Source organism: Camelus ferus, chromosome 14 (assembly GCF_009834535.1).
Source record: "Camelus ferus isolate YT-003-E chromosome 14, BCGSAC_Cfer_1.0, whole genome shotgun sequence".
NCBI lineage: Eukaryota > Metazoa > Chordata > Mammalia > Artiodactyla > Camelidae > Camelus > Camelus ferus.
In genome coordinates, this window is record NC_045709.1 from 13,139,340 (window position 1) to 13,159,296 (window position 19,957).

Sequence of the window (19,957 nt, forward strand, 5' to 3'; positions counted from 1 at the left end):
CAGTCATACATATATATGCATATATTTGTTTTCATATTCTTTCTCATTAAAGATTATTACAAGATACTGAATATAGTTCCCTGTGCTATTTTTTAATCTGTTTTTATACATAGTGGTCAACATCTGTGAGCTTGAGGAATGCATTATTTAGAAGCTCTTTGTCACTCCTCTAAAAACTCTGTTTTCATAGACTTAGAATAAGAGACTCACAGAATCTAGTTGCAAATGACCCCAGTTGTCATCTGGTCCACTCACTCAGTGTTAGAATCCGTTTTACAGAATCAGCCACCAGGTCACTGTTAACCCTTTCTGAACACCTGTAGTGATAGGGACTAAGTTACTACATTACCTTCCAAGGAAGCCCTTCCTGTTTCAGAGGCATCCAAAAATTCTTTTATTTTTCCTACCTGGAACTTTTATCCGTTAGGTTTATTTTAAATCTTAGCATCTTATTAAGCAAATACAATTCTTCTTTTCAAGTAATACTTGAACATAATGACATCTCCCTCCTGAATATTCAGTTTTTCCAAGACTAAACCCCCAATTACTTCAACCATTCTTGATACCGTGTGGTCTCACATTCCTTCACCAACCTGGTGATATATTCTGAGTTATTTTTCCATTGAACTATTTTCTTCTTCAAGTACAATGCTTGGAACTGAGGATAATAGTTCAGATACATTCTAAATGCTTTCAAGTAGAGCAAAAATTTCTTTTGTATTTTTTACTTCAAACTCCTAATTTGTTACAGAATAATTTTATGACAGAGATTTCAGATTTAGATTAAACTCATGACTAACATTTTGTGGGTACCTCCTTTAATCATTTATTTCAGACTTTGTGACAATGGAGTCTCTCTAGTTTAGAAAGAACTGAAAATCCAGGTGAGGTGATCACACTGAGATATAGTTAGAGTAGAAACACATACCTTCCAATCTTGCTTTCTTAGGTAGAACATCAAAGGAGACTCTGAAATGTGAGGCACAGACATGAAGCTGTCAGATGTTTTGATGCGTTGCTTGTCATTTCTTTAACTTTGCTGGAAGGAGTAATGAGGGAGTGTGAGAATTCTTACTCCAAAGCTAGTCTTTTAGCAACATATTGCAGAAGGGGAGAGGAGGACTGGCTCTGATAATGTGAGAATTCTCGTGTTAATGCCTTTCTCTTACATATCCTGAGATACCACTTCTTTCAACGTGAAGGTAATAAAATAGCATGTGTAGTGATCGGGCCAAAGTCATTAGGGACTAAAGAGATAAATAAAACCTCAGATATGAAATTTATTCCTGTAAGCTTCAGAGTCTTTTATTATTCACTTCAGACTTGGATTGTGGACATTTGTCTCTCCTTCCACTTTGAGTAATATGTAGTTAAATATTCAGGATTCACTGTGTCAAAATTGTGATTAATCTTGAGGATTTTAAAATTATTTTCTAGTAGAAATATTAACAAATCTCATGTACGGTATTTTGACTCCTCCTTCAACCTAATTTCATCACCATAATTTCCAAGTTAACTACATTAAATAATGTCACTTCAGTTAACGGTCTTTTACTGCGGCTGAAGTAAAGTTCTTGGGAGAACCACATGTTTTCCCTCCATTGGGAGAATAAACGCAAAAGATGAATCAATTCAGAGTTAACAGAGAAATTCCAGAGCTAGAGAAAATCTGAAGTCACAAGGAAGGACAGAGACGGAAGAAGCCCTGGCAGGTTCAACAGCTGGAAAATCGGAGGCTGATCACAGGGGCCTAAGAGCAGATGAGATGCAGCAAATGAGGTCGGCACCCAGGAAGGCCTGCGAGCAAGTAGCCGGGCCCAGGCTCAGGGCTGGCTTTCAGGGACAAGCAGATTCACTGACCGTTCTAAACCTCTGTTTCCCATCTAAACGTGTGTGTGTGTGTGTGTGTGTGTGTGTGTGTGTGTGTTGGTTGTGTCTGGGTGTCTGTGAAGCTTTACTGATCTCTTATGAAGCCTCAGTGAATTTACCCCAGATCATAGAACTAATGAAGAATGGAGTCTGTTTAATTCCAAAACACAGTTCTTTCACTTGAGATGCAAGGTCTGAGGTAGGCAGGTCTGATTCAACGCTGATTATTGACCTGTATCTCCTTAATTCATTCAAGGGAATGAAGTGACCTCAGCTAAGGAGAGAGGTGGATATGGAGAAGGAATTCCAGCAGGGGCTTCGTTAACTCAGTAAGTTGGTTGAGGTTTACTGTATTCCAGACACTAAGCAATGCTCTGTCTCCTGCCCTCAGGGACCCCAAGTCAACTAGGGGTAACAGGACCAGAATAATAATAATCTAAAATACATGTTCCACATTTAAGTATGAGAAAAATTTGCTGGAGAGCTAGTGGACGGTGAGACCTGGGCATGACATGTAAATTCTCTGAATTTGCTCCCTCATCTGGTCTCCCACACTCACATCGTGGCTGTAAGTATCGGATGTTTGTGAAAGTGATTTGCACGGTGTATAATAGCATGATGCAAGTAAAATACAATGTGTAGCCCATATGTCATGATCAAAAGGCAGAATCAAAAGGCTATAAATATTCAAAAGAAGACATAATTATGACCAGGGACACTGGGAAAGGCTTAAGAGGAGTTAAACTTGGAGCATTAAATACAACTTTGAAGGAGAATGCGGTAGAGGAAAGGTAAGCCATGAAGAGTGAACTCCCTGACCAAAGACACAAGGGCGTGGAAGTACAGGGCATATTCCAGAAAAGTGAACAGTCCTATGACTGGCGTCTTGGGTGTGTAGGAGATTGGGGGACGTAGAAGAACAAGCTGGGAGTGGAGGTTGGCATCTGATAAAAAGAGTACTGAATCATACATCATTTTGTAACAAACAAGGGGCTATTTCTGAGTTAAGGTGGTGACAGTATCAGGTCTGTGTTTTGGTGACATGTAGGTATTGAGTAGGACACTGGTGAGATCCCGTATGGGGAGAGACCGATCTATTATAATAAAATATTAACGAATAGCTAAACTCAGAATGAGGCAACGTGACCAGTAACAAGAGAGGTAGAACTGATGGGGTTTGGAGTCCGACTGAATATAAAGGAGAAGGAGTCAAAGGTGATTCTGAGGTTCTCGATGTGATGGAAGGGAGACGTGGAGGTGCCGTTGACTGAGACAGGACACACTGTAGGGGGAGAGATTCGAGGACCTAGGCTGAAAGTTCCTTGAGTCAGGGAATGAATTTTATGCATTGTTCTGTCATCAACGTAACCCAGTGCCTGGCGTAGATTTAGTACTTTGCCTTTTTTTTTGTTTTTGTTGTTTTGAAGAAAGCAGAGAGTAAATGCATGAAGGGGGAAGATAAGTGTACAACTTGGAATATGAGGAGTTTGAGCTTTTATCCATGTACAACCATCTCTGTTCCTGATTTCCCCACACTCCCATAGCACATTTTTAATTCCTAAGCATTCACCTTAACTATCTCGGCTCTACAGCTGTTTATGAATAGGTCTAATTTCTTTTACAAGACTATACATACCTGGAGTCAGAGTCCATATCAGACTTAAAACTATGCATACCATAGTGTTTCATAAATAAATATCTAGAAAATAGTTGAAAGATGGAGTCTGAAGCTTAGTGAGAGATATGTCATCTCTCTTATTCTCCGTATGTTCCTTAACCTAGCAGTGTTTTAATAATAGTTGATGATTTATCTGTAGTGGTTCACACTGACCTTACTAATACATTTAGCAAACAGCCTTGTGCTTTTTTGGTTAATATGTAGTGAACTAGTGACTCATTAGAGACATAATCTGCTAAATACTTTTAGTTCATAATAACAATTAACACCCTGTATGCTCTCCTGAAATCTCTGAGGTTATTCGTGGAGTTTCTTAAACAAGTATGTTTTTGAAAGCATGTCTTCTTTAAAGCTATGCTCCCAATTTAGGAGACTTCAGAAAGATGACCAGTACAAAACAAATTAATTTTGTTCAAATTCCATGTCATTATCTGTGGAGCTGACCTCATCCTGACACCTTCAGAGAAGCTGGTGGTGCTGGATTCTGTAAAACAAGGTGACTTTGATAAAGGCCATGCCTCTCTTCAAGCCCTAAAAGTTGGCCTGGGGAAAGAAATCATCCAGAAATGTGATGACAGAAAGCTTAGCTCGTAAATCCAACAGGCATCTTGTTACGAATGCGAAGTCCATACTGGTGACTACTGTCCTCAAACTCTGACAATAAAGAGGATCCTTCATTCAGAGGTTAAATGCATTATAATCTGCAAAGTATATGGTGATGCCAATGTAAAATTAGATATCTGTTTCTTACTGTGTACAATTTAGATTTCTCAAATAATTTGTAAATTAGAGACTTTCACAATTCAGATCGCTGTAGCAGTAAGTCAACAGACACCTATTATGTAAGCACAGCAAAGACACAGTAATGATGTGGAGCGATGTTTCAGGGTCATCTTGCTGGTCATCCTCTGAGATGAGCCCTTATCCTGCCCTTATTTGAGAGGGAGGAGTCTGGGTCATGCAGGTTAAACACATTGCCTACGTTGAAATCTAGCAACTGTGCTGAGGTTTGGAACTACAAGTTCTTAGGCTTTGAGTTTATATTATCACAGAATCATAATGTCTGAGAAAGTGAAGGTTTTCATACAAATATTGAAAATATTATACAAATCAACGTGCTTTACTTTAGCATTCCAAAAATTACTATCTGTTTTTCAAACATGTAGAATTTATTTTTGACTTAGATTTTATGGTAGTTCTCTTCAGCAAGGAGTGTGACGATTAAAGTAGAAATAAAATAGGAAAGAATCAATATAGTATGAAATATACCAAAAAGCATTAGGTTTTAGAGACGCGGTCTTACCCAAATCAGAATGATAATTGCACAGAAACATCAAATCAAAACTGCTAAACTCTTTGGACACTTCTTACCATGGTTAAGGTGCCTTCACTTTGCTTCTTATGCTATCTCGTCTCAGGTTGTCTTTTCACTACCAATTTTTGTTATGAAAGTTTTCAAATATGCAAAAAAGCTGAAAAATTTTTATAATAAACACATATATTCTCTCTCTGTAAATTAACATTTTTCATATTTGATCTATCGGTGTATCATCTCTCTGTACTATATATGATACACCATATAAAAGCAAGTTTTAAAAGGAAAACATCATAACACTTCACTCTGAAATACTTGATCATGACTGTTCTGAGAATAAGGACATTCTCTTGTATAATCACAATATTATTTTTAGAAAATTCAACAATAATTCTATAATATCAAATATACCATCTTTATTCAGATTTCTCCCACTGTCCCAAGAATGTCTTCAGTATTTTATTTGATCTAAGATCCGGCTGAAATTCAGGAATTGGTAGTTATGACTAAATCTAAAAGTAGCCATCACACTCTCTCTCTCTCTTTTACTCTCTGTCTCTCTCTCCCTCTCTCATCTGTCTCTCCTCTCTCTCCCTCTGTCTTGCCTTCTAATTTTACCTTTTGGAAGGATCTGAGCCTGTTTTCTTAGAGCATCTTACATTCTGGAGTTGTTTTATTATTTCCTCATGAATTATTTAACTTCTTTCTGATCCCGTTAGGTCTAGAACTTGTTTAGATTCAGGTTAAATTTGGGGGAAAAGGATATTTCACAGGTGATGTTGTATATTTAGCTTTATTAGCATCCCAGAGGAAGGCTCCACTGCTGAGTTCCCTATTTTAAGTGATGCTTCTTTTGATCAGTTAATATGATGACCACCATGTCTCTTCATTGTGAAGGTACATATTTCTGCAGATACTTAGTAACTGTAAGTGATATTTTACCTGTTGCCAATCCTTCACCTGTTGGTTTTAGCATCCACCGGTGATCTATGCCTTCATCAGTTATTGCATTGGAAGTTGCAATATGATAATTTTAAAAAAATCTATTTCTTCTCTATATACTAGATTGTAAATAAAATCTTTCCTTTTTCTTCTTCGTTCTCTCTTAAAGAATCATTTTATTATAAAATCTTGGATTTTAATTTATTTGTATGTTAAATAAATTACACTTAAAATTCCCTTTGATGCAATGTACATTTTCCCCAAATTTGGCCTGAGGTATCCCCTTCAGGATAGTGCTGGAAACGCTTTATACATAACCTCCATAGTCTTTGAGTATTTCCTTATTTTTTTATACCAAATATCTCAGGCTGCTTTCGACCTTTCTGACCAGATCTGGAACTGGTCACTTGACCACAGCATCCAAAGCTTCCTTTTAGTGGGAAATGGTATAATGGCCGTGGCAATGTACCAATCAGACCCCTTGCTGTGGGAAACATAACTGACTGACAATATCAGCTGCTGCTCATCTAGACCCATCACCAAATCCACGCAGAGGTCACACTTCCCATGGCTGCCTCCAGCCAAGGACTGAGCATAGCAAGGCCACAAACACAGGCTCCTTCTGGCAAGATGCAGAACTTCTCCAACGGGTGACTTTTGCATAAAGACTCTCAATTGGCCTGGCTGATCTTTTCTCAGAGTTGTGCAGCTGTCCAAGACTCTTCCTTTCTGATCTCTTTCCTTCCCTTGCTCTCTCCTTCAGTATGTGTCATGCCTGCATCCTGGTCTGGAGACTCTTTCTGCCTTCTTCCACTCCCTCTCCTAATAAACCTCTTATACATCTAATTCTGTTTTGGTGTCTGCTTCTCGGGGATCTGACTTAAAGTGAATGATCCAGAGACAAAAATCTGGACGCTAAGGCTGCTTACTGTTACTGGTGAGTCATTGCTCCCAGGCTTTTTCTGTGACTGGTGCTAGGAAATCTACTTTTCAAAAATATGAGTTTATATTGCTACTTCCAATTCAGATTTAACAATATAACTTTAAAATTTCTTTTAGTCTCTTTTCTCTTATATTGAAAAATCAAGATTCCTAATAATATTATTTACTTGTTTGCTTTATCCTACAGTACAAATGAAATCTTCAAAATTACAATGCCAATGTCAATACTCACTACTCAATTACAATACTACTGCACTAAGCATAGAGCCAAGTTTAAAATTCTTGCCATTGTTTTTGTCCTCAGAGTATATCACACTAGGAATCTACAGAGTGCCATATTCAAAAGTTGCTTATAATAATTCTTTTCCATGTGGCTGGTGTTAACAATGTTGTATACATGTAGGTTCATTTTGTTTTTTCAGTTTGTGTTTAATTCTAGAGTTTGTTTTTCCTTTTTGGTTATATATATACACGCACACATATAAATTAAAACTTATATATATGTACATATAAATTTCAATTCTCCTTTCAGCATTACATAAAAGGAAGTATACTAAATGCAATTAATAATGCATCCTTGAAAACACTCTATTTTCTTTAATAGACGCCATCCCTCTTCTTCCATATGGCTGAATAGAACTTCATTCCTGGACATACCATCATTTTTTCAACCCCCTCTGCTCTTACAATAATCCTGTAATAAATAACACTGTGCATAAGTTGCTTCATGTTTGTGGAGTTCAGTTAGATTCTGAGAAATGAGATTACTGTGTCAAAAGGTTTATGTGCATGTCATTTTATTAACTATTAGGAAATTCTCCCCCATAAGGTTTGTACAATTTTGTACTTCTATATGCATGTATTTGAGTGTTTGTAATTCTAAAGCTTCACCATGCAGTGCATTGTCAAGTTTCTCAACCTTTTTTAATCTAATAGGTGAGATATAATATCATAGTATAGCTTTAGTATGCATTTTTCTACTACAAAAGAGGCTAATAATTTCTTCTATATGTCCATTTTACTTTTATTTTTCTATGAACTGTTTGTTTATATCCTTTGTCCATTTTTTTATTATGATTTTATCTCCTTTTCTATTTTTAAGAGTTAACTTTTATCTCAGGGAGATTTGTTTTTTTTTTTATTTTCCTAATTCAAACTGCAAAAACAGTGTCTTGTCATTTGAATTTTGACATTTTATGATGAAATCAAATTGATCAATCTTTTATGTTTTCTTATTTGGGGGTATATGTATGATCTAATTTTTTACATTTAGATCTCTAAGCGCAGGACTTTATTCTGGTGAGTGGTGTGAGATATATATAAAATTTATCTTTTTCCAAATCGCTGTCTTGGTGACTCAACACCATTTATTAGGAAATCCAGCCTTTCTCAGTGATTTGAGATGTCACCTTTATATACACTAAATGTCTGAGATGAGCAGAATAATGGCCTCCCAAAAATGACATGTGCTAACCCCAGAAACCTGTTAATATGTTGCTTTATATTCAAAGGGAATCAACACATAAAATTAAGGGTAAAGACACTGAGATGTGGAAATTAATCTAAATTATCCTAAATTATTCATATCCAGTCAATCTACTCAGATGAATCCTTAAAAGAAGATACCTTTTTTCTGTTGTCTGAGAATGAGATGTGATGACAATAAGGCTCCGAGAGATGCTGTTACAGGTCTTAAAGGTGAAGAAGAGGCGCACGAGCCAGGCAGCTTCTAGAAGCTGGGAAGGACAAGGAAATGAATCTCCTCCCTGAAGTCTCTAGAAAGGGACAGAGCCCTGCCTGCTCCTTGATTTAGTCAAGTGAGACCGGAGTTCGACTTCTGACCCACAGAGCTGTAAGACAGTAACTCTGTCCTGGTTTAAGTCACTGAGTTTGTGGTCATCTGTCGCAGCAGCAATAGAAAACGAATACAATGTCCATTTGTATTTTGTGGAGATTTTTTGCCCTCCCATTGATGTCTGTCTCTTTATGTTTGACACCATACATTTTGTGGTATGCTGTACGATGTGACTAAATTTTTTTTTAATTGAGAGGACATTTTAATTAAACTGGAATTGATTATGACAATAGTAAACTCTAGAGTAGGTTGACTTCCTACTATTGACTCATAATGTTCTGACCAACTAAATGATTTTGAATGTTAATAATGTGCATGTTCAAAGCTCTGTGTCTACGAGAGCAATGGTTTAATGCCTGAGCTCGTGTCTTTGAGAAATCTGATGGGTGAGTAAAGTGTTAAGGGAAGTAGAGTGAAGTACATGAAAAAAGATACAACTGCCCAGAATTAATAAATTAAGTACATTTAAAATCACTGGGCACCTATGTGCCAGGGCCTATGCTAAAGACAAAACAATGTAGTCCCCATAACTTGAGCTTTCAAGAAGTCCACAGTCCAGTGGGGAGAGGAGGCAATTTTGAATGCAGTGTGATTAGTGTTATGGCAGGATGGGGAAGGGTCTCAGAGAAGGTGGTACCTATCAGTGGGTGGGCATTGCCAGACAAAAGTGAAAAGGGAAGGTGTTGGGGATTGAAATAATAATTTACAATGAAAAAGAATATGAAAAGGAATATATACATATGACTGAATCACTATGCTGTACAACAGAAATTAACACAACTTTGCGAACCGACTATATTTCAATTAAAAATACGTATAACAAGAAAAAGAAATTGCCCAGGAAATTATGAACATTTGTAGCTTATCTTTAATCTACAATCCAAAAGTCTAAAAATTTAAATCTTGGTACATGTCAGAAGATAAATAATCTCCTATAACTAGCATAAAATTAGAAAACATTTCCAGAAATTTAAGGCCTTTTTACAAATTTGTTCTCTAGATGCTATTGCTCATTGATCTGAAAAATTAGAATTAGGGAAAAACAACCTCTGAAAGTTGAGTGAAATATTTGTTTCCTGCAAAAAGCCAGGGTGAAATAGCTTTATTTGGAGACAAGGTGAAGTGTTAGTGCATTACACATGGATAGGAGCAAAGTGGGACAAGGAGATGCATTTGTACACTTTGCCAATGGTGAGAGCATCTTCCCAATGAAGCAACTGTTCACAGACCCTAGTGTGTTCTCTGTTTCCTGTTTTTGAGTCCATTCTGAAACACGGTTGATTTTCTTATGTTTGGAAATGGTTCCTAGCACAAGAAAATGTGCACTTAACCAAACAATAAGAATCCTGAATTCACCTCTACCTGGTGGAGATTTTTGAAGGTTATGGACAAAATCTTGGGAAGCATGCAATGAAGTTGGTTCATTTTCCTAAGGTTTTAGAAACCATAAGGGAAGGAGATGAAAAGAGGAATAAAGACTGGTTAAGATAGGGAAAAAGGGATTTATAAGATTCAGAAATATTGTGGCCATGAGTAAAAGAGAGATGTGTTTGCTATAGCGGGAAGGAAATTAGATTCCAGAGTTAAAATCTTAGCTGTGACACCTCCTACCCCTGAGAGCTTGACAAAGTTATATAACTTCTCTGAGCCTCAGTTTCCTCAGTCTGTGAAGTGGGCATCATAACACTAAGCGAATAGGGCTGTGGTGAAGATAAAAGCAAGTGCCTTTAGGTAAAGGGCCAAGTGCAGAGCCTGACACATTGGCAGTGCTCAGGAGGGATGTTTTAAGTTCCCTCTAGGAATGTTTCATGTTCATTGAAAGACTACTAACTTTTCACTGGCAACTTGGGTAGCTGGTATTTTTAAACCATGTCTGTTTTTTGTTAAACTTGGTCAATTCTCTGTTAGGAAAGACTATTGATAATTATGGCATCAGGTACAGCAGCCCAAGACCGGCGACCTCCTATTTTTGGCGGCCGTATATGTAGCATCTTCCGCCCCCGTCAGCCCCAGGGGGGCCGCGGTCCTGATAAGAAGGAGGAACCCAACGCCGGCCACAGCGCTCTGCTTTCTCATTCCGCCACCACCTTGATCAGTCAGTGCACATTCCTGCCCAATCTCGTTGGAGATTTGAATTACACGTTGTTTGCTAAACCTGACACTTGGCCAAAGAGGTACTTAGTGGCACTTATGAAAGAACTAACGATCGAATGACACAACCTTGCCAAAGCATCATTATCTTTCTGTTGAGTGATATTTTAAGCCTTGCTGTGCTTCTGATTCCTTTGAAGAGTGCAATCTCCACAGAAGGGCTTGCTTAAGATGACCCTGTTTGAAGACGGTGAATAATGGCTGGAAAGTGTGAGGCTGCTCCACACCGCGACCTTCCACCAGCAGGAGCAGGGGGCTTACTTTGAAGTTGGCATAAGTGCTAGTCCGTGATAGCAAACCTCTGCACGTGGAGCGCTCCAGGAGAAGCCTGCCTCAGCTTCCATTTCTCCAAATGTCACTGAATCACTTAAACTTTTATAATTTGTTATAGTCATCTATATGGAGAAAAAATTGAAGTTATATATTTTTTAAAACCTCACAGAGAGGAAAAATAATTAGATATTTGCTATCATTTGTATTTCTCCATTTAGGCTTTTTAAAACATTGTAATGCATGTAGGAGGAAATTCAACTTTAATGATGTTGATGAAGTAAGCAATTCATTAGCTTCAAAATGAATAAAAATTTAAAAAAATATATGGATCCAACGGTTTGTGCTGAATTTAAGGCCACTTGTTTATAGGAAATATTTTCATGTCAGAAATGATAAATAACCCTTCCTAGTCCACATCTTAGAATCTTCTCTTCCCCTTGACTTAAATTTTGCAAAAATTTAATGTGTCTGCCATGTTCCAAACGCTGTGATAAGTACATAGAGTAAAAAATTAATAGGCAATAATCTCTGATCCCCAAGCTGATATTCTGATGGGAGGATAAATAAATGCAGGAACAAGTTAAAATTCCAGAAGAAATATATTTGAGTTAGGTACATAGTATTAAAGAGGGTCATAAGGAAAGATTCTTAATTTAACCTGAGGGAATCAAGGAAGTCATCCTGGAGGAGGTGAAAGATGAAGTAAAATGTTAAGAAGATATGAGTCAGATGAACATGTGGTGGTGGGCAGTGGATAGAGGATGATATTCTGGGTAGAAGGGGAAAAAAAATCTAGAGTGGATGTGGTTTTAAAAATATCAAGTAGTTAAAAAAGCCTATAACGAAAGTTGTGACTGAGAAATGGAAGGTGAGTATGAATATAAGGAAAAGATGAAGCAATCATTTTCTAAATTCTTAAATTGTCAATGACTGGTCACTTATGGTGACCAGCAGAGGGGCTTCCCTGAGTGCAGAGGTGTCCAGGGGAGACTCCTTGGTCAAAAGAAACATGTGCTCTTTCTGTCGTAGACATAGAGCAGCCTCCCCATCACATTACTTTAGGAGAAATTGATACAAAGTTTGCAATACGTCAAATCCTTATAAACTCTTTTGTGCTTTCATTTTAATTTTTTTAGCAACGAATTAGGACATTTTCGAGGTGAAGAACTAGTTCCCCACTGCATTTTTCTATTTTCCCTCTGTCTTTATGATACATCCCAGCCTCATCGTTTTTCAGAAGACTTTAATGTGTAATATCCAGAGTTCTTTCATTGTGGCCACCTAAATATGCAGTCCACAACACTGATGTGGCCTTTATGACATTTTATTTTAATTATTATGTTAATTACCTTCCCCATTAGACTGGCATAATTGAAGGCCTCATTTATCTATGTTTTCAGTATTTTTATAAGGTATAGCAAATAATAGACATTCATAAATATTTATTTCATGTATAAATACAGTGAATTTCCTTTGCCTTCATTCAGTCTCAAGTAATATACACTAGAATCTCTCAGTTTCCTTGAGAAATTGTCCCTCAGATGGCTAAACAGTGCGCAAACAGCAGGGCGCCATCTGTCTGGCCCCCTCCCCTCCACGCGCTCTCCCCCTCCTCACTCTGCTCCAGCCGCGCTTGCCTGTTTCTTGAACAAGCCACGCCCCTTTCTCAGCCCCTTCTCGGAACCTTCGCCCTTGCTCTTTGTCGTGCCCTGGATGTCCTCACAGCTCACTCTTACATTTGATCCTATTATTGCCTAAAATGTCACGTTATAAGCTAGGAGCACCACCTCCCCACCCTTCCTCTATCCAGCACTCCCAGGAGTCCCGCCCTGCTTAATTTTTTCCTCTGAAGCATTTAATATATCATTTAAAATATCTGTTTATAGTCCACTTCCTTCCACCAGAATGTAAGTTCCACCATGTCAAGGGTGTTCTGGCTTAGAACAGGGCCTCACAAGCCGTTAAAAGAACAGGTGGATGAAAGACAAAGGAATGAATGAAAGAAGGTATGGAGAGTAAGATCAGACAGTTCTTCCCACGTGAGATACCCCCATGACAGTATGGTCTGAAGTAGCCCTGCAGCAAATCTTTAACTCTTCCCTTAGGATCTTGTCCCCCCAACAAACTGACCTTTGAGGGTTAAGAAATGACACTTAATCTCTGATTCTCTGCCTTTGTCTGTTCCTCAGCGTCCTTCTGTGATCAGTGGGGACAGTGTGTTGTATTTCTCCTCTACATTTTTTTCTCCCACCAGATGGCACTATGCCTTCAATATTGAAAACTCTAGGTGTGTTTAGATTAGTCTTCTTTGTTCTTTTCTGTACTATGTGAACCTTCATATTTAATGAATGGGTTTCAGTCCCAAGATCCACAAATGTTAATGACATGTGCTGAACTGAAAGCCCTAAATGCTACTCCTCTAAAATGAAAAAGCAGCTGAGCAATAATTATATTTTATGAAATATTTATAACAGCCAAACGCACAAGCAGTAAGTACATTGATTCACACACCACCAAAGAAACTTGATTCCTGTGAAGTTTTAAGTATGAAATGCTACATCCTCACATGGCAAAACTAAGGAGATGAAGATGGTAAATAACTGATGTGGAATGAACGTATGCACACTCAAAACACGCTGTATAGTGTATATGATATAATATCCTAGCTAAATTTGCCAGAGAGCTGCTCAAGTCAGGTTTGACAAAAATGACTCCCAAAACTTACACTGCGGGGCAGCCTGAGCCCTGGAATATTTCATGGAAGTTCTACATTCACGGAAGAGGAATTTGTCATTATTGCTCTCTACATAAAGAGAAGGGTGGATGAGGTGCGGTCTTCTGCTTTTTAGCTCTGTTCATACAGACGTACAGAAGAAATACAGAAATCCACATCGTTCTCCCCTAACTTACATAGAATTGTCAATAGTGTGGGTAACACACTTTCCAAGTCTTTAATTTGCTTTAAACAATGTTTTCAAAGTCGTTGTAATAGCTTCCAGGTTTTACTAAAATCATGCATTCCACAGAGAGCAATTTAAACATATTTGAGAGGACTTCAAAGTATCTGTCATAGAATCATCTCATATGGTAGTTTTTAAAAACTTTTTGAAGAACCTCCATATTGTTGTCCATAACGGCTGCGCCAATTTACATTCCCGTCGACAGTGCACAGGGACTTCCTTCTTTTCACACCTTCTCCGGCACTTGTCATCGCTTGTATTTTTCTAATAGCCATTCCAACAGGTGTGAGGTGATATTCCACTGTGGATTTGCATCTCCCCAGTGATTAACGATGTTGAGCATCTTTTCACGTACTTCTTGGCTATTGATGTGTGCCTCATTTCTTTGGAGAAACGGCTCTTCCAGTCTTCTGCCCATTTTTAAGTCAGACTGCATTTTTGCTAATGAGTTGTATGAGTTTCTTATATATTTTGGATATTAACGCCATATGAGACAGATGGTTTACAAATATTTTCTCCCATCAGTAGGTTACCTTTCATTTTCTTGACTGTTTCCTTTGCTATGTAGAAGCTTTTTAATTTGATGGGGTCTCATTTATTTTTGCTTTTGTGGCTTATGCTTTTGGTGTCAGCCAAAAATAATCGTTGCCAAAATCAATATCAAGGAGATTTTTTCCCTAGGTTTTCTTCTAAGGATTTTGGAATTTCAGGTCTAACTTAGTGGCCATTGTATAATTATGTTTGGTGAACTCAGCTGAATTGTATAAAAGAACATAATACACAAGAATTAGAATGGGGATGACTTCTCGGTTTATTATAGTGACTACCCTTGGATAATGTTTCAGGGGAAATAATTAATTGGTATAAAAGATTTGGAGATGAATCTTGTATATTGGTCTCAAAAAGATACATAGAAGACAGAGAAGGCCGTGACAAAGTTGTCAGTGGCACGTCTCTGATATTATATTTCTTTGATCTCCCTTGAGCAGAACAGTCACATTCCTAGTTGACCATATGTACACAAAACACCCGGGGGAATGTTGCTTTCTGGGAAGAAAATCCTAGAAGTCTTCTACCTCTCAAGTCAACCTCCATTTTTTTTCTTGTATGCCTTATTTTGCTGGGAAGATGAAAGCATGCTCATCCAGATTTTACAAAGGCTGTGATATATTATCTAAGAGTTAAAAATACAAATACACCTGTACTGATTTAGTACATTCATTAATTAATTAGTTAATTAATGTATTCAGATGTCTGGTGCTTTTGGATGTGCTTTTGTAAATCAAACGGACTATGGTTTAGACTTTGAGCTGAGAAAAGGCAAAGGAGGTCATTTCTCCAGCTTCGGTTGGAGTTTCTCTAGAACAGCGTTGCACAAGGATTCTCCCAGGATGCCTTTCTGCACTTCGGCTCTTTCCCTTGTTAGGCTGCTCAACCTTTGCATGACTGAGTAACTGCTACACACAGTTCTTCTGACTGTTCAAACATATTGTTACATGCCTGCTCAGCAATTTACAATAGTTTTATTTGAGGCAGTTTTCATGGTATTTAATATTTAATATGCCCTTACTTAATACCAAAAGTGTAGCTGAGAGAATGAATATTTACCAAAGACTGAAGAATAACCAGGCCATCAATTCCTCTACAATAGCTTTTTGAAAAAATTTTTATTTTATTGAGTTATAGTCAGTTTACAATGTTGTGTCAGTGTGGAGCACAATTTTTCAGTCATACATGAACATATGTATTCATTTTCACATTTTTTTTTTTTTGGCTGTGAGCTACCACAAGATCTTGCATATATTTCCCTGTGCCATACAGTATAATCTTGCTAATGTATTCTTCTACAATAAGCTTTTAAAAAAAACTTGCTATCATTTAAAAAAATTGAAGTATAGCCATTTTTTAATAGTAAAAATTTGTTTTCAAACAAACTCTCATGAAGGACTCTAAGAATTTAAATGAATTGCTCCTTACCTGGAACCCGAGGCCTTCCACTGGAACCTCTTTTGAAAACCATTGCAACAGCGATGCTAAAGTCTTTGGTTGAATTGCCCAGAATAACAGACTTCTGCAGAGCCTGACACAATTCTTCTGGCCGCCTGCTAAACAGCTTTAATTGGATTACACGTGGCCAAGATTATACTGGCTTATGTTGAGACACAAGGAGCAGCCATGTATTTGTTGTTTTAATACTGTTGAAATTGCTCTGCATTATATTGCATGGCTTGTTGTGTGTAAGGACCTGAGATTTGAGTTTCTTTCCAGTCTTACTATAGGGGATAGTTTGTTTGTATCTGATGGATTCTGTGGATATGATAACTGATTCCTATAGAACCATCTTTCTGTTTCTTCTGCAAAAAATGTCACTAGGGCTTAAGGGCTTGTAGTAAACTGACTTCTGCCTATAACATGTCTTTCTTGTTTCTCTTTTCTCTTTGTAGGTTTTCAAATATTTGGTGAGCTGCTTTTCAGTGTATCATTTTTTTTAATGTGTTGGATTATGTTTCTGATATTTTCAGCCATACCACTCTGAGTCATGATACGACTGTGTGTGATATATGCATACACACACATGTAAAAAGTATGCACGCATTAAATATATACACAAACATGCATAGTACGTCCACTTATATAAATATATGCATATATTCATACATAAAGAAAAATGCAAAATATTAATCGTCTAGAGCTCTTGTGACATTATAGTGACCTTGATATAGTTCTTTTATTTTAAAAATTGCCTTCAATGAAATTTTATTTTAAATCATAGAAAGTAATGATTATAGAATTTTATAGACAAGGTTAAAGACACAATGTATAAGAAATGGTAGTTCTTTAGAGATACAGCGGGAGGTAGCACAGAAGTAGTTCTTAGTGTCTTTGGGTCCTGAGTTTAATTCACATCATCATCCTTAAGAAGGAGAGGCAGGCAAGGCTGGAATCCAGAAGCCATGGTTGTCTCATTGATCTCAGCTCTTGGAGGGCAACCTAACTTGACTCCCCAATAGACAGTAAGAATGTGGCTACTGCTCAGTTCCTAGTTAGCTGAGGATTGACGCGGGAACTGGTGTGTGATTGAACCTGCATGTAAAGGTGCCCAGCCCTCACTTTCTTCACTGCCTGATGGATGCTGTCCCGCGGGCTCTCCTCAGAAGGCTTCCTGTGTGCAAATGTCCGTCTCAGGATCTGGTCCCCTGGAAACCTGAACTACAGCAGTTGGTTCCAGGAATACACCAACCATGAAGGAAGAACCTGGGATGGGAATTTAGAACTGAATAACCACTCGCCTGATGACAGCATGGCACCATCTCTGGTAATAGATGAAGTGTGGGCAGCACTGGAGGTACAGTAACTAAAACTCTTCAGTGGTGAGCTAGGATGGGCCACTGCAGTACTTCTCAGTGGTGTAATATTATCCACCCCACGCCTTTCCCACCTGGGACACCTTCACCTTCTAAACATCTTGTGCTACACAGGACGGCTCCTGCACAACAAGGCATTGTCCTGCCCCAAATGCCAATAGTGTAGAGGTTGAAAGCCCCCTGAGCTATCAATAGAAAAGAATCCACTTGTTGGCGCAGTATTTCAGGTGTTGAAGAGGTTGGGGGAAATTAGAATTTATTTATGCTCAAGAATAATAGAACGAGACGGTTCTTACTGTGAAGGTTTGAGGGCGAATAATCAAAGACAAATCATACTTGGAGGCAAAGTGAAAGTGAAACATCCCTTGGCAGCATATAAAGAGTCTCAAGTCTCCTACGGTAAAACCTTGGCATCAGGTCTGGTGATTAATTACAAGGGTAACTGAACTCTGGGGAAGTTTGAATTCTCAACCTAAACAAGTCTGCTCTGCCAAGATGGGAGCTGTGACCCAGAGCAGTGGGACCTCAGACTTGGGATGTGGCATTTGGGTGGACTCAGTTGAAAGCCTGGCAATCCAGGTCATCCCCGCTCTCTTGGCGAGCGGACCTCTCACCGCAGCGCCACCTGCCCCCCACCAGTGAAGACAATGTAGAAGGCTCTGCCTTGGAAGACGTCACGTGCTCCCCTTAAGCTCTGCTCCTACCTCCCTGACAATCAGACCAATGACTCGGTTTATGCAACAACAAAATCTAGGCAGCAAAGTCCCAGTCTTGCTAAAGGAGAAAAGGGACAAAGTATAGAAGTAGTTGTGAGACCCAGGAAACATGAACAGGACCGTATATCTGGGACTTGATCCCAATCGTGCTGGATCCAGGGAGACAGAATATATCGTTGGATAAGTGTTTGTTGATATAAAAGTACTCTCTTGTAACACAGGATATAGTATTTAAAAAGACCCTTGGGAAATGGTGCTAATCTCCTGCTAGGCTGATTCTCAGAAGCTTGGAAAACAAAGGCTCACTCTAAGTGAAGCAGAAATGCCACTGAAGATGGTGATGAATGGATCAGTCGCTCAGAGAGGTGGGAAGGCTGGAGTGGATGTACTCTAGGAGACTTCTGTTACTGCAGAAGTCTATGCCCCAGAGCATCGGGGAGCCCAGATCTGCAGTGACGCGTGTTATCATCGGCCCTGGCCTGGAGGAGGCAGCCCCCACCCAGAGCTCCTCTCCAATGCCGCTGCTGCTCCACCATTATTGCTTCATCAACAGTGTCTTCAACAGGCTGATGGACTTAGGTGTGTTAGATCCAAAGCTGTGTTTGTCACTCTACATCTAACTACTTCTTAAATAACAATAACAACTACAAGATAAAAGATGAACACATGAAGTGCAGGGGATCTTTAGGGCACTGAGGTTATTTCATAAGACACTGTAATGGTGGATATATGATATCCACCATAGCCCAGAGAACTGTAGCACACAAAGAGCACATTTTAATGCAAACTGTGAACTTCAGTTAATAATAATGTATCAAAAGTGACTCAATTGTAACAGATGTGCCACAATCGTGCAAGATCTTAATAACAGGGAAAACTGTGTGTAGGGTACGGATGCTTATGGAAACTCAGTGGTATCTGATTTTTTTTTTTTTTTTGGTAAATCTAAAACCATTAAGAGTACAGTATATTAATTAAAAAATACAAACTAAATGGAATTTAACAGTATGAAAATTTCATTGATAGATTTTTTTTTAACGTGTTGGTTTACGTTTCTGATATTTTCAGCCACATCACTCTGAGTCATGATACAACTGTGTGTGATATATTAATACACACACATAAACAGTATGCACACATTAAATATATACACAAACATGCATGGTAGTCCACTTATATAAATAAATTTTAAGAAACTAATGTTTGTTAAGTTTTGCTGTAGTGCCAAAGAAGAATATCCACCATTATCTGAAAAGGCTGTTAAATACTCTGTCATTTTTCAATGACACATCTGTGTCAGGCCACGTGTTCTTCATGTAGTTCAACCTAAACCGCATGTCACACAAGAGTGAATATAGAAGCAGATATGACAATCCACCTGTCTTCCAGTAATCCCAATATTAATAAGATTTACCCCAAAATTAAGGAATGCCACTCTGCTCACTAATTTTTGAAAAAATATTTTAATAAAAATTATGCTATTTATATCAACATGCACTTATTATTTTAATTTTTAAATAAATCATAAGGACTTTTTAAAAAATAGGTAGGGAGCTACTTTGAGACTAGGTAAATACTTTGTTTCTTTCAAACTACCACTCTTTTTTTTTTATAACATCCACTGATTAGTCTTTTCTTGAATCAGTTTTACTGTGGTGGCTGTTGGAAGGTGATATTCTAAATTCATCACTCTTTCTACATTTAATGGTTGGCATTTTACTGTAACGTAGAGTAATCCTTTCTTTCACTCACATATCACTCATTCATTTATGTTTTATGTCAGCCTGGACCCATGATGCTTATTTTACTCAATGGGTTATGATTAATTGTTATCGTTATTTATTTTGCTGCTCAAATTGCCCCACATTTGGACATTAAGGCCCTTTTAAGG